Source organism: Equus asinus, chromosome 15 (genome assembly GCF_041296235.1).
Source record: "Equus asinus isolate D_3611 breed Donkey chromosome 15, EquAss-T2T_v2, whole genome shotgun sequence".
NCBI lineage: Eukaryota > Metazoa > Chordata > Mammalia > Perissodactyla > Equidae > Equus > Equus asinus.
Window position 1 is genome coordinate 26,945,747 of NC_091804.1, and position 14,149 is coordinate 26,959,895.

The window sequence follows — 14,149 nt, forward strand, 5'->3', positions numbered from 1 at the left end:
AATGACATCACCCTGCCTGGTATTTATGAGGCTGTCTCCACCTGGGTGGTGGCTATTGCTTGGCCACTCAGAGTGGAATTTCTGTGTCTTCCAGCCTCTAGCACAGGACTGGCTCAGCAGCGCTGCTCAGGAAATGCCTGTGGAATAAAAGTGAGGTCTATCCCATGTGTTGAGGGTTTAATGCATGCCAGGCCCGTCCCGGACAGTTCATATGTGTTATCTCATTGACACCACCAAGGTAATCCTGGGAGGGAGAAGTTACTGTCCCTATTTCGCTGAGAAGAAACAGAGACTCAGTTGGGCTTTGCTTTAGGCCCACTTGCGGTGATTGACGGCACTGACTCCAGGGCCTGTGCTCTCATGGTGCTTGGAGAACTCTTGAAGCTGTGGGCTGATAAAGGGGAGACATACTCCTCAGCCCCCAGGAACCTCGGAGACTTTCTAGTCCAGCTCTTAGTTCATCCATGAGGAAACAGAAGCCCAGAAAGAAGAGATGACTGACTGACTTACATTCCCTCTTTCCACTTACTACTTAGCCACGTACTTTGGGGCAGGATGGGATCTGATTTTACTCAACATTACACCACCCAGGTAGCCCAGTGCCTGATCCACTTGACACTCAGTAAATACTTTTAAGTTTTATTTAATATGAAAACTTTGAGGCATAACGATTAGTGTAACAAACATCCATATACCCACCACGCAGCTTGCAAAATGAAACATTGCTAACGTAGCAGAAGGCTCTTGTATGCCCCTCCCCAACGTACCACTTCCCTGAGGTAAAGACTCTTCTGAATTTGGTGTTTATTATTCGTATACAGTTTTGTTTTTTTGAAGATTAACCCTGAGCTAACATCTGCCGCCAATCCTCCTTTTTTGCTGAGGAAGACTGGCCCTGAGCTAACATGTGTGCCCATCTTCCTCTACTCTATATGTGGGACGCCTGCCACAGCATGGCTTGACAAGTGGTGCGTAGGTCCACACCCCCAATCCAAACCGGCAAACCCTGGGCTGCCAAAGCAGAATGTGTGAACTTAACTGCTGTGCCACTGGTCCGGTCCCCCTATGCATTTTTTTATTGTGATATAATTCATATACCATAAAATTCAACATTTTTAAGTATACAATTCAGTGATTTTTAGTATATTCACGTGATTGCGCAACCATCACGACTGTCTAATTCCAGAACATTTTCATCACCCAAAAAGAAACCGCATACCTCTTAGTGGTCACTCCCCCATTCCTCCTTCTCTCCAGCCCCTGGCAACCACTAATTTGCTTTCTGTCTCTATCGATTTGCCTATTCTGGACATTTCATATAAATGGAATCATAAAATACATGGCCTTTGTATCTGGCTTCTTTCACTTAGCATAATGGTTTCAAAGTTCATCCATGTTGTAGCATGTGTCAGTATTTCATTCCTTTTTATGACTGCATATTATTCCATTGTGTGGATACACCACATTTTGTTCATCCATCGGTTGATGGACATTTGGGTTGTTTCCACTATGTGCTATCATAAATAATGCTGCTATGAACATTCATCTACAATTTTTTGTGTGGATGTATGCTTTCAATTCTCTTGGGTATACACCTAGGAATGGACTTGCTGGGTCATATGGAACTCTGTGTTTAACTTTTTGAGGAATTGTCGGACTGTTTCCCAAAGCACTATTTTACATTCCCACCAGCAATGTATGAGAGTTCCAATCTTTACATTCTCATCAACACTTGTTATTGTCTGTCTGTTTTATTAGGGCCACTCTAGTGAGTATGAAGTGGTATCTCACTGTGGTTTCAACTTGGATTCCCCTAATGACTAATGATGTTGATCACGTTTTCATATGCTGATTGGCCATTTGTATATCTTCTTTGGAGAAATGTCTATTCAGATATTTTACTCATTTTTAAATTGGGTTATTTGTCTTTTTATTGTTGAGTTATAAGAATTCTTTATATATTCTGGGTACCAGACCCTTACCAGATATATGATATGCACATAGTTTCTCCCATTCTGAGTTGTCTTTTCAGTTTCTTGATAGTGTCCTTTGGAGCACAAATGTTTTTAATTTTGATGGAAGTCCAATTCATCTTTTGTTTTTCCTTTGGTTGCCTGTGCCTTGAGTGTCATGTCTAAGAAACTGTTACCTAATCCAAAATCATGAAGATTGACACCTGTGTTGTCTTCTAAGAGTTTTTTTCTTAAAGATTGGCACCTGAGTTAACATCTGTTGCCAATCTTCTTTTTTTTCTTCTTCTTCTTCTCCCCAAAGCCCCCCAGTACATGGTTGTATATTCTAGTTACAGGTCCATCTGGTTGTGCTGTGTGGGACACCGCCTCAGCATGGCCTGATGAACGGTGCCATGTCTGCACCCAGGATCTGAACGAGTGCAGCCGGCCCCCCTTTCTAAGAGTTTTATAGCTTTTGCTCTTACATTTAGGTCTTTGATTTATTTTGAGTTAATTTTTGTATGTATGTGTGTATGGTTTGAGGAAGGTCTTATGCATTTTTTATCCTTTTACTAGGTGTGTGTTTCTAAACAATATATGATAATATTTTTTTCTGTTTTTTTTACTTTAAATAACATTGCATATTTTCGTGTGCAATTTTTCCATTCAGCCTTATGTAAGGAGAGTCATCCATATTGATAAGGGTAACTCTACTTCATTCATATTCACTTCTCTATAGGTTTCATTGCATAAAAATACCACATTTCACTTACCATTTCTCTTGTGAATGGTCCTTTGGGTTGTCTCTAGTATTTTGCTATTACAAATGGTAAAAGTCTAAAATGTGCCTTCTTGTGCAGTGTGTTGAAGGTCATGAGCATATTCAGATTTACTAGGTAATACAAAATTTCTCTCCTAACTGACTTTGCAAATTTGCGCTCCTGCCAATAATGTTCTGCATCCTCACCAAGATTCAGTATTATCAGGCTTTTCGGTTTTGCCAGTCTAGTGGGTGTGAAATGATATCTCATTGGGATTTCCCAGAATAATAGCAAAGTTTATTTTTCAGTAAATATTTGCATGATTGGATGGATGGATTTGTGAAAGCAGAATGGATGTAGCTCTTTGATGAGGAGACGACCCTTTACTCTGTCTGTGGCTAGAAGATGGCAGGACTCTGGGCATAGACTGTGCTGGCTGTTTGTAGGGAGACCCTGGAGCTAGGAAGTGTTGGGCAAGACGGACAGCTTTATATATGGGAGAACGCAGTTGTCACCTTGAAACCAGTGATGGGAGCCTTTCCCCAGGGAGAGGCTAGAGTCCTGCCTTTCCATCTCCCCAAACTTTCACCAAGAAGGAATGGGGCTGGAGAGAGACAAGCCAGAAGAGAATTGTGTAAGGTTGAGAATGGGGTCCCACGATCTTAGGAATTACCCTTTTGGGGGACCTTCGCATTGTTTCTGTATTGGTGGTATGTATTTCCCTTGTTTATTCTGCTAAGTTTAGAGATGATAATAAGAAAAAGAACAGTAACAATCTTGTATTGAACACTTAAGTGCGAGACATTGCACGTTTTCTTTTTTATAAGTATTCTCTCATTTCATTCTCTATGAAATCGGTGCTGTTATTATTCCTGCTTTACAGATGAGGAACAGAAGACCAAAGAGACAATTACATACTATATGATTTCATTTGTATATATATAGCATTTTTGAATTGACAATTTTAGAAATAGAGGACAGATTGAAGGTTGCCAGGGGTTAAGGATGGGAGGGAGAAGGGTGTGGTTATAAAAGGGCAGCACCTTTTTGATATTGCAACTGTCCAGTATCTTGACCATGGTGGTGGGCCCAGGAACCTATCTGGGTGATAAAATTGTATAGAACTTAATACAGGGGCCTGCCTGGTGGCACAGTGGTTAAGTTCGTGGACTTCACTTCGGTGGCCCAGGGTTGGCCAGTTTGGAGCCTGGATACGGGCCTATGCACTCATCAAACCATGCTGAGCTGGCATCCCACATATAAAGTGGAGGAAGATGGGCACAGATGTTAGCTCCGGGGCAATATTCCTCAGTAAAAAAAAGAGGAAGATGGGCAGTGGATATTAGCTCAGGGCAAATCTTCCTCAAAAAAAAAAAATTTTAAAGGGGCCAGCCCCATGGCCAAGTGGTTAAGTTCATGCACTCCACTTCAGCAGCCCAGGGTTTCGCCAGTTCGGATCCTGGGCGCAGACCTAGCACCACTCATCAGGCCGTGCTGAGGCGGCGTCCCACACGGCACAGCCAAAAGGACCTACAACTAGAATATACAACTAGGGACTGGGAGGCTTTGGGGAGAAGAAGAAAAAATAAATAAAAATAAGATTGGCAACAGATGTTTGCTCAGGTGCCAATCTTTAAAAACAATTTTTTTAAAGAACTTAATACATATACACACACAAGTATATGTAAAACTGGGAAAATCTGGATAAGCTTGGGGGATTGTATCCATGTCACTACAGGGGATCTTTCTGTATTATTTCTTATAACTGCTTGTGAATATACAGTTATATCAAAAATTTCAATTAAAAAATGAAATTTAAGGCCTAAAGCATTATGTAGGACAATAGAAATATTTGTAATAACAACATTTACAACCCATAAAAAATATTCCTGAGGGCTGTGTTCGAGGAGGCCTCTTGACCTTAAGTTAGCCAAGTCCAGCTTCGCAGAGAGGTGGGCGGTATCCACTGGGATGTGGGAGAGTGCAGGGTCACCCTGAACACCTCAAGAGACCCAGGGTAGACTCCTTGGGTTGGTTTCTGAGCTTAACTCTTTGAGCCTCTCTCTGCCCTTCACTTCCCAAGCTGACTGGCCGTGATCGCAAGGGCAAAAGCAGAGCCATAACTTACCCTACCCTCCCACTCCACCTCTAATTGGTCTTTTGAGAAGGACAGAAATTCTTCCCTTATTCCCCACTCCACTAGGTGGCACTTAGCCTGGGAGGCTCTGTGTCAATTGTTAAGAACTGTCTGTACCTCGGTGCCTGTCTCCTCCACCAGGCAGACTGCTGGACCTAAAGAGCAAGCCCCAAACCGGTTCCAATCTGGGAGGCATCAGAGAGTGTTTGTTGAACTCAACTAAATAGGAAGATGACACAAGCTGGAACAAGCCTGTCCTGATCCTGAGACCCCAGGGAGGGCCTGGGCTGTGGCACAGGATTTTGAGGGTGGGGTGGCTGTGGCCTTATAAGATCCTGGGACTTTCCTCCCACATGGTAGGCCCACCAGGCTGTCTCTTCCAAAATGTTGGCTGCCCTGGGAACTACCTCAAATTCCACCCCCAGAGAGGCAGACCCAAGGCTTCCCCACCATGCTACCCTAACATACACATAGCCACAGGACTTGCGTTTTCACATTGTGGACCTCTTACCATAGGCTAAGCACTTTGGTTCATTTATTTCTCTCAGCAGCATTATAAGGCAGGTACTCTTTGAATATCCATTTTCAGAGAAGGAACCTAAGGCTCAGAGAGGTTAAGTAACTCGCTCAGGTTCACTCAGCTTGTAAATGGCATAGCAAGGATTTGAAGAGGCAATCCTAACATGTGCCCAACCTAGGTCCAACCTAGTCCCTGCAGGTGCAAAGATGAAAAAGAAACATTGCCTGCTCTTATGGGGCTAATGATACTATCACCAGACGTTTTATAGTGCTTATATATCAGGCACAGGCGAAGCTCTGTATACATTATTTCATTGACTCCGCATAACCACCCAATAGAATAAGGTTATACCCATTTTATGATGGACATTGAAGCTCTAAGAGGAAGAGAGACCTGCTCAAGGTCACATAGCAAGGAAGGGGCAGAGCTGGACAGACCCTCTTTTGCTGTCTCTTCCCCAGACCTCCTATTTTTGGCTTCCTCCCTCCCTCCATGCACTGGCCGTCCCAAGCCCCCTCCCTGCTACTGCCTTCCTCTCACCCCAGCTTCCCTGGCTAGCCCATGTCCATAGCCCTCACCTCTTTCATTCATATTCTGAGCATAGTTTGGAGCCTGCGATTGGGCCAGACTATCTGGATGGTGACCCTCAGGGGGATACCCTATACCCTAGGGTGTCCTTCAGCCCTTCCTATTCCACCCAGCTGCCTGGCAAGGGGAGTCTTAGAGGGACCCACCACCCAACGCTTTTACCTACTTGTGGCCAGAATGTGTGTGGCTCATGCACTGCAGAGGATAGAGCCAGCAGGAGACCCATACCTGGCAGGCCAGCGCTCCAGGGGCTGGAGGCAGCACTGGGCCTCTCAGGGCTGGGAGGTTCTGGAAGCTGATATGAGCAGCAGCAACTGCTGGCATTATCTGGACTCTAAGAATAGCTTGGGCTGAAGAGCTGGGGGCTGGAGCCAGGGAAGAGGGCAGGAGCCTGTTTCCAGAACCCCTGCCGCTTGGCCTAGAAACTGGGAAGCCTCCCTTCTGGCTTACCATTAGCTCTGGGATGGTTTCGCATGGACACATCTTGTCTGCTATTGGGCTGGAGGAAAGAGGTTGTCCCAGGGACTCAGACCCAGGGCTGAGGGCAGTGAGCCCACACGCTGAGGACCAGTCCTTACCTAGGCTCTCCCTTCTGGCCCAGAGTAGGGGTTCACTTTTTCAAGGATCATGTTGGAAGTGACCCTTATTTATTTAGCAAACACTTAAGAAATAGATAATACATACACATGATTCAAAATTGAAAGGTATAAAAGGGAATACAAGGAAAAAAATCAGTCTCCCTCCCTTCATAGCCCCCAGACACCTATTCCCCTCTGCAGACGCAACCACTCTTAACGGCTTCTTGTTACTGCCTTCCAAAGGTGGTCCCTCCAGAGGTAAGCACGTAAATACACAACTCTTCTTTCGCCCCGTTTTACATGGTGATAAGATATCCCATACATTCTTCTCCGCACTTTTTTCATTTAATGATATATCTTGGAAGTAACAGTAATTTGTTGAGTCTTCACTACGTGCCAGGCACTATTCTAAGCACTTCAGATGTTTTAACTCATATAATGCACATCAGAATCCTATGTGGTAGGTGTTTTTTATGAATCTCCATTGTTAGGAGATTAAGTAATTTTCCCAGATTTCATAGTTGGTAATTGGCACAGCCAGGATTTGATCCCGGGAATTCTGCCTTTAGATAAGGTGTTCTTTGTCACTAATCTATACTGCTGCTCATGTTTGAGTCATACCACTACATAGCACGCCCTCACTCTTCCTAAGGGCCAAGGTAAGAAATGTATATTGAACACTTGCCATAGCCAGGCTCATGCTGGGATATAGCCAAGAATAAGAAAGGTCTCTGCCCTCATGGAATTGGCATCCTAGTGCCCATGAGTGTCTGTCAACCAAAGCAGGAGGAGGGAAACCCACATGTCACTACACTTATGTGCCCATGAACAAATCTGCTGTTCATACACACGTTGTTCCCTCATTCACTGGTCCTTTGCTCACACAGCCTCTGAGCTGGAAGGCCTTAGAGCCCATAGCTATAGGTGGGAACATGGAGGTCCAGACAGAGTTAGTCACTTACAAGAGATCACGATGTGGCCCTCGTGTGCCTCATCCCGTGCCCCCTGGGATCCATTTCAGCAGGGCTGGTGGGGGCTGTCTTTAATCCAGGGCCTAAACATTGTTTGAAGTTGGGAACAATTGAAGGGCAAGAGAGCTATAGATAGATCCACAGCTGCTATCACCTGTTCCAGCCTGGGCACTGGGCCCAAGCATTGTCTACATGGGGGCACGCTACCAGCGAGGGCCCACTCGAGGTGGGAGGTTGGCCCAGCCCAGCTTAGCTCAGAGAGACTGAGTCAGAGACCAAGACAGAGAAATACTGGGTCATGGAGGGCAGAGAGAGACAGGGTGACACAGGAAGACCAAGACCCTTGAAGATACAAGGGACTCCCACCTAATGCCAAAAACACTGAGACTGGTTGGGGGTAAGGGCAGAGACAGAAAGTTGTTGAGATAGTGAGGGCCTAAGACAAAGGTTGAACTTGAGGATGCAGTGAATCAGACACCTAGACCAGAGCCCGTGCTGGGGTCCAGACCACTCCAGTCTAGCACAGGTCTTTCCATCCACTCCAAGGGCTATACATGCACATTTCTCTCTGGAGCAGCCACGTCCCAGGTTCTTCTGAGGGCAGTCTGGGGTACTCTTGGGAGTGTTCTGGTGAGGCCCCTAGGGTCTTTGAAAGGGAGAGGTTGTGCTGCTGGGTCTAGTCATAGCTTTGATTCACTACGTGACCTTAGGCAAGGACCTGCCTATTCCTCTGTGCCTCAGTTTCTCCAATTGTTCAACAAGAGAATTGGTTAGCCTGATCACTAAAGGGCCCTTTCATCCTGTGATGCCTGTCAGGACATTTCCCTTCATGGGTCTAACCTCCCTCCCTCTTGCTGCATCTGAGGCCACAGTCCCCTCCTTTGTTTGCCCTTCGTGAGGATGGGGGACAGCTGGTTCCTCACGCCCTCCCCCTAGTAACCTTTCAGCTACAAATCCATGCTGAGGCATCTCTCCTCCGGATAAACAGCCTTGATGCCTTTTGGCTGCCCTCATCCTATTTTCTGCTTGAAGCATCAGAGCTGGGGCCCACTCGGGCCCTCAGCAGCTGCGCAGGGCCCAAGGATAGGGACAAGCCTTGGACAAGGAGGGCCCCCACCACCCCCAGAGTGCCAGGGTAGAGGGCCCCTCTATGGGCCTCACCACCTCGAATTTGGAAAGTTATGGTAGCCGCCTCCTAAATAAGTCTTCCTGCCACCGGTCTCGCCCCTTCAGTCCATCCTCCACACCAGCTGCCACAGGGATCTTGTGAACACATAAATCTGACCACATTGTCAAATGCCCTTGCTCAGAGCCCTTTGATGAAAAAAATAAAATAAAATGCCTTTGATGGCTCCCCAGCTCCTGCAGGATAAAGCACCAAATCCTAACCTGGCTTTTGAAGCCCTTTGTAGTCCAGTCCCAACTTCTCCGTCCAGCCTCAACTCCCTTTCTGCCCTCTGTGGCCCAACCTCAGCCCATGTGGCTGCTCCAGGCTTGGAGCTCGGGTTCATGCTCTCCATCCCCTCTCCTCTACCTTCCTGCCTCTCCCTGTGCAGGCCCCTCCTCTCTCACCTATATGCCTGCAGCCTCCTCACTGCTTGGCCTGCAGCACCTCTTGTCCCTTCCAGCCTCCATGTGGCAGCCAAAGTGATCATTAGTAAACTTCTGACCACTTACTCTCCTGCCCTAACAGCTTCCCGTCACACTTACAATAAAGTCCAAAGGCCTTTCCAAGTCCTACAAAACTCTCAGGGACCCGCGCCTGCCTACCTACCTGTCTAACCTCACCTTGTAAAACCCTCCCCTTTGTTCCCACCTCAGATGCAGTAGCATTGTGACAGGGCCTCCGACACACCAAGCTACTTTCTGCCTCTTGGCTTTTGTCTTTACTGTTCCTTCTGCTTGGGATATTCTTCCCCTGGCCGCTCCTTCTCATCCTTCAGCTCTCACCTTAAATGTCACTTCTTCGGAGAGGCCCCCTGACTAACCTAATAGAGTACATCCCCATTTCCCTCCACAGCATTACTCTGTTTAGTCCTTTTTTAGCATGTGCCACAATCTTTAATCACCTTAAAAACCATATTTGCTAGTTTATTTACTGCTGCTCTATGAAGGAAGGGACCTCGTTGTCATGCCCTTTTCCTTGCCAGTCTGGGTATCAAATTTGCTTTTATCCTTCAAACTCTTCCATTCTGACATCTTTCCTTTCCTAGACAATGAGTGTCTTGTTCCATCCTGGACATAGATTAGAAGCTGTCGGATGTGTGTTGAGTTGAATTCGTGTGTCCCTCCGAGCTGAAGAAGCATTTTAACAGAGTCCTTAAGTGTCTTTATCCAAAGAAGGACTTCAAAGGCACTGGAGTGCACTGGTGGCAGATATGTTTTGGGCTGGGGCTGGTTCCCAAATCACATCTTCTCTGCCTACCTGCCTGCCCCCCCTTAATTTCTCCAATACTCAGTTTCCTGACTTGTGTCTTGAGCTAGAAGAGGAGAGGCCAGAGGGACTGTGGCCCCTTTGGGCTTTGACCCATCAGCTCATTGCCCATGGAAATCTCCCCAGAATAGCCCCGGCTCGGCAGCTGCCTCCAGGTCTGGCTGCTGCTAAGCTGTGGACTCCAGGACTCGTGGAACTACTGATCTGAGGCCTTTGGTGGAGAGGAGCTGGGGACACCTGGACCCTGGTGTCCCGCTTGGCTCCAGCCCCCTACATCCTAAGACTTCCCATCTCTGTCTTTGGCCACTTTACCCTCCACCCTGGATCCTGCCGCTTCCCTCCAACTCTGTTCCCAGGTAGGCCCAAGGTTCTCGGGCTCTGCCTTGAGGGGTGTAGGCAGGGTTCGGCCAAGAGCATTTCAGTCTTTGAGGGCAGTGACAGGCCTGTCCAGAGCCACCTGGGTCTAAGGGCCCGGGAATGCTGAGGCCCTGAAAGCTCCCTAAGACCCAGCCCTCCCTGATAGCCCATCCCAGCACTGTCAGTGCCTTAAGTCCCTTTACGATTGTGGTTCTTCGAGTGATTTCTGGAGAGAGTCCCTCTAGCCCAGGAGGGTGGACACACTACCCAGGAGGGTGGAGAGCCAGCCACCCTCATGCTGGTCCTGATTGAAGTTTCTTTCTCCTTTCCTGGTTTTCACGTGCTGGAGTAGAGAGCTCTCCTTGGGAGTGGGATCCTGGAGTCTGGCCTGGGCCTCCCTCTATCCCCATCAGGGCCTCAGTGTCCTCAGCTAAGCTGAGGGCCTGGATGAGATGATCTCCCTTCCAGCCCTGATGCTCCTGATTCCTAAAACCCTGGGAGTCTTAAAAAAAAAATGGAAGGAGAAATATAAAAGATACAGGAAAAGAGAGTAATTAACAAACCATTGTACACATTTTGCGTATATATTTGCTTCAAGTCTTTTGCCCCAGGATTCTAGCGCTTCAGGGTTCTAATGACCCCAGATTCCAACACCCAGGATTCTAAACTGGGAGGCACATATGTCTTGGCTCTGTACTCATAACATTGGGAAGAGAAGAACGACTTTGGACTGTGTGCAGTGGCTACTCAGTGGGTAGGTTAGTCGGGGTGAGAAGGTGGCTATCAAGAAACAAAGCTTCCAGAGGTTCTAAAATCCTGGAATGCTAGAGTCCTAAAGTTGGAGCAGATCTCAGAGCTTGTCCAGTCCAAAGCCTCAAGCCCTGTGCAATCTCTGCTTGACTTTTCCTTGCTGTTATCAGGCTCACCTTCTTCCAGGGCATCCTCTTTCATTGCTGACTGGCTCAGAGTGTGAAAAATCCTTTTTTGGGTGTGCGTTCAAACTCAGCTTCCTTGTAACTGCCCCATTGGTTTGCTCCTGAGGCCACACAAATCACGTGGGCTCCCTCTGCTCCAGGACTGCTCTTCAGGCACATGACTGTACCGCTTTGTGCCATGTGGCACGTGGCATAGTCATGTGCCACAAAACAACGTTTTGGTCAACAATGAACCACATATACGATGGTGGGTCCCATAAGATTAGTCCCATATGGCCTAGGTATGTAATAGGTTATACCATGTAGGTTTGTGTAAGTATACTCTATGATGTACACACAACAACAAAATTGCCTAACCATGCATTTCTCAGAACGTATCCCTGTCATTAAGCGACCCGTGACTGTATTTGAAGTTGGTACCTGAAGTCCTTGCAGATTGCAGCATTTCTTGCGTCTCTTGGGTGCCTCTTGGGTTTCTTCGTTGCTTCGTCGCGTTTGTCTGTGAGCTCATCTCAGCAGGAAGGTGTTCCCTGGGTAGTAGAAGCAAACTTACAGGGCAGTTCTAGACTCATGTCTTTTGGTTTCGTTTCTCAGCCCCAGGTTTATACACTGAGCAGGTAATTCTAGAATTCTGACTCACATTATATTTGGTACAGGCTAGGCTAGTTGGAGGTTCTGATTCTCTGGGCTAATTCTATTGCTTGGACCCTAGGCAACAAGCCCTGCCTTCTGAGCATCTTTGAATAGTGGGCAGAGTTTTCCCCACCCCTTGAGCTTTCTATAAATTGCTCAGGCCCACCTTCTTAGCCTCTGACCCCAAACGGAGATTAAAACCCTATAATCTAAACTATCTACCAAGTTTGGTTCATCCTCCTACTCAACAAGTGTTTATTGACTTTCTACTATGTGCAGGTACTCTGCAAGGTGCTAGGGACTAGACCAAGCTCTTGCCCTTTAGTGGAATGAGGCAGACAAGAGACAACCTAAGTTCTATGAAGAGAATTAACACACAATGATGTTGGAGGCCGGCGCCGTGGCGTAGTGGTTAAGTTTGCACACTCTGCTTTGGCAGCTGGGGGTTCACAGGTTTGGATACTGGGCATGGACCTAAACACTGCTCATCAAGCCATGCTGTGGCGGTGTCGCACATACAAAATAGAGGAAGATGGGCCCAGATGTTAGCTCAGGGCCAATCTTCCTCACCAAAAAAAAAAAAAAGGAAAAAAAAGAATGTTGTTCAAGCAGAAGAAAATCCAGAGGGAAACTCAAAAATGCAGGAAGAACAACAATAATAAAAAATGTTAAAAAACCCCACCACAATGATGTTCTCTCAAATATAATGTGGAGAGAGAGAAGAAAGATTCCATTCATTTAAATTTCGAAAACTAATCCGTGACATTAGACGTCAGGATAGTAGGTGAGGGAGTGGTGACTGAAAGAGGGAGTGAGGAGGATGATATCAATTTCATTTTATTGAACAGCGTGTTTATTTGTGAAAATTCATCAGACTATGAGAATATTACTGCAGCCCTGATTATAACGGCATAAAGTCTGAGAACAATCTAAATGTCCACCCAAAGGAGACCTGTATCATTTCATAACATGACAAAATAACTGTAGAATAAATTTAATATGTGTAGGATAAATGGTCTGGGCATTCGTAATTCTGATAGATATTGCCAAATTTGGCCATGTATTTTTAATAAAGTTTTCCTGTAACATACATATAGTGAGTGCACACATCTTAAGCGTACAGCTCAGTTAGTTTCACAGAGTGAGCATACCCGTGTAACCACCGCTCAGCTTGGTCCAGTCATGTGTCGCTTAATGACGGATTATGTTCTGAGAAATGCAGCGTTAGGCAATTTTGTGATTGTGTGAACATCACAGAGTGCACTTACACAAACCTAGATGGTATAGCCTACTACACACCTAGGCTGTATGGTACTAATTTTATGGGACCACCATCGCATATGTGGTCCACTGTTGACCGAAACATCGTTGTGCAGCACATGACTATGTATAGGCTCCCTGCGTTCCAGAGGCTTCTCTTGTGCCCCCTCCATCATTACCCTCCCTCAAAGGACCACTCTTCCATTCTTATCATCATATGTTAAGTTTGCCTCTTTTGAACTATATATGGTTGAAAATGTATCTTTGAAATTATTTTTACATATTTTATAGAATATAGACACGTCTGTGTTTTTGGAATTGGCAGCCCGTTGGTACAGAAGATTTCTCTGTGTGAGCTCAGCCTGACGTCTGCCTGGAATCTTGGCCTGGACCTCTGCAGCTCTATGTGTCCAGTGTCTAAGTTTCCAGGATCCTTTGACTCTCTGACTCTGAAATTCTGTGGCGTCACCAGAGCTTGAATGAGGTGATGGACAGGAGAGCCTGAAAGTGTCCTGACACATTCTGAAGCCCATATCAGGCAGACTGAGTGCCAGCACCCCCAACTCCTGTTGAGAGTTGGCTAAGAGTGGGAAATTGGCTTCCTGTGAATCTTGAATGTCAGGGTATGAAGGTGCTCCTGGTTGGTCTAAATTTCCTTGATTTAATTCTTCTTCAGCCAAATCTTTCTTTTATGCCTATGCTCCCAGGTCTGGTTTTCTTCAGACCTGATTGCCTCAGGGGATCCCAGAGAGATAGGGACAGAGGTGGGGGAAAGAGACAGCATCCAGGTGCTTGGAGAGGGATGTCTCACTCTCTGCTTCTTTGACCTGGTCTCTGCCACTGCTGATCTGTGAGATTTGGCCAGTGCTTTCCTTTTCCTGGGCCTCAGTTTCCCTGGATGTATAAAGAGGGTTGGACCAAATAGTCCCAGAGGGCATTCTATGGTTCCCCATCTTGGAGTCCCCTTGCTCTCCGTTTCTAGGGGTGTCGGTCTTTTTCTGGGTGTATCAGACTCCCTGTGAC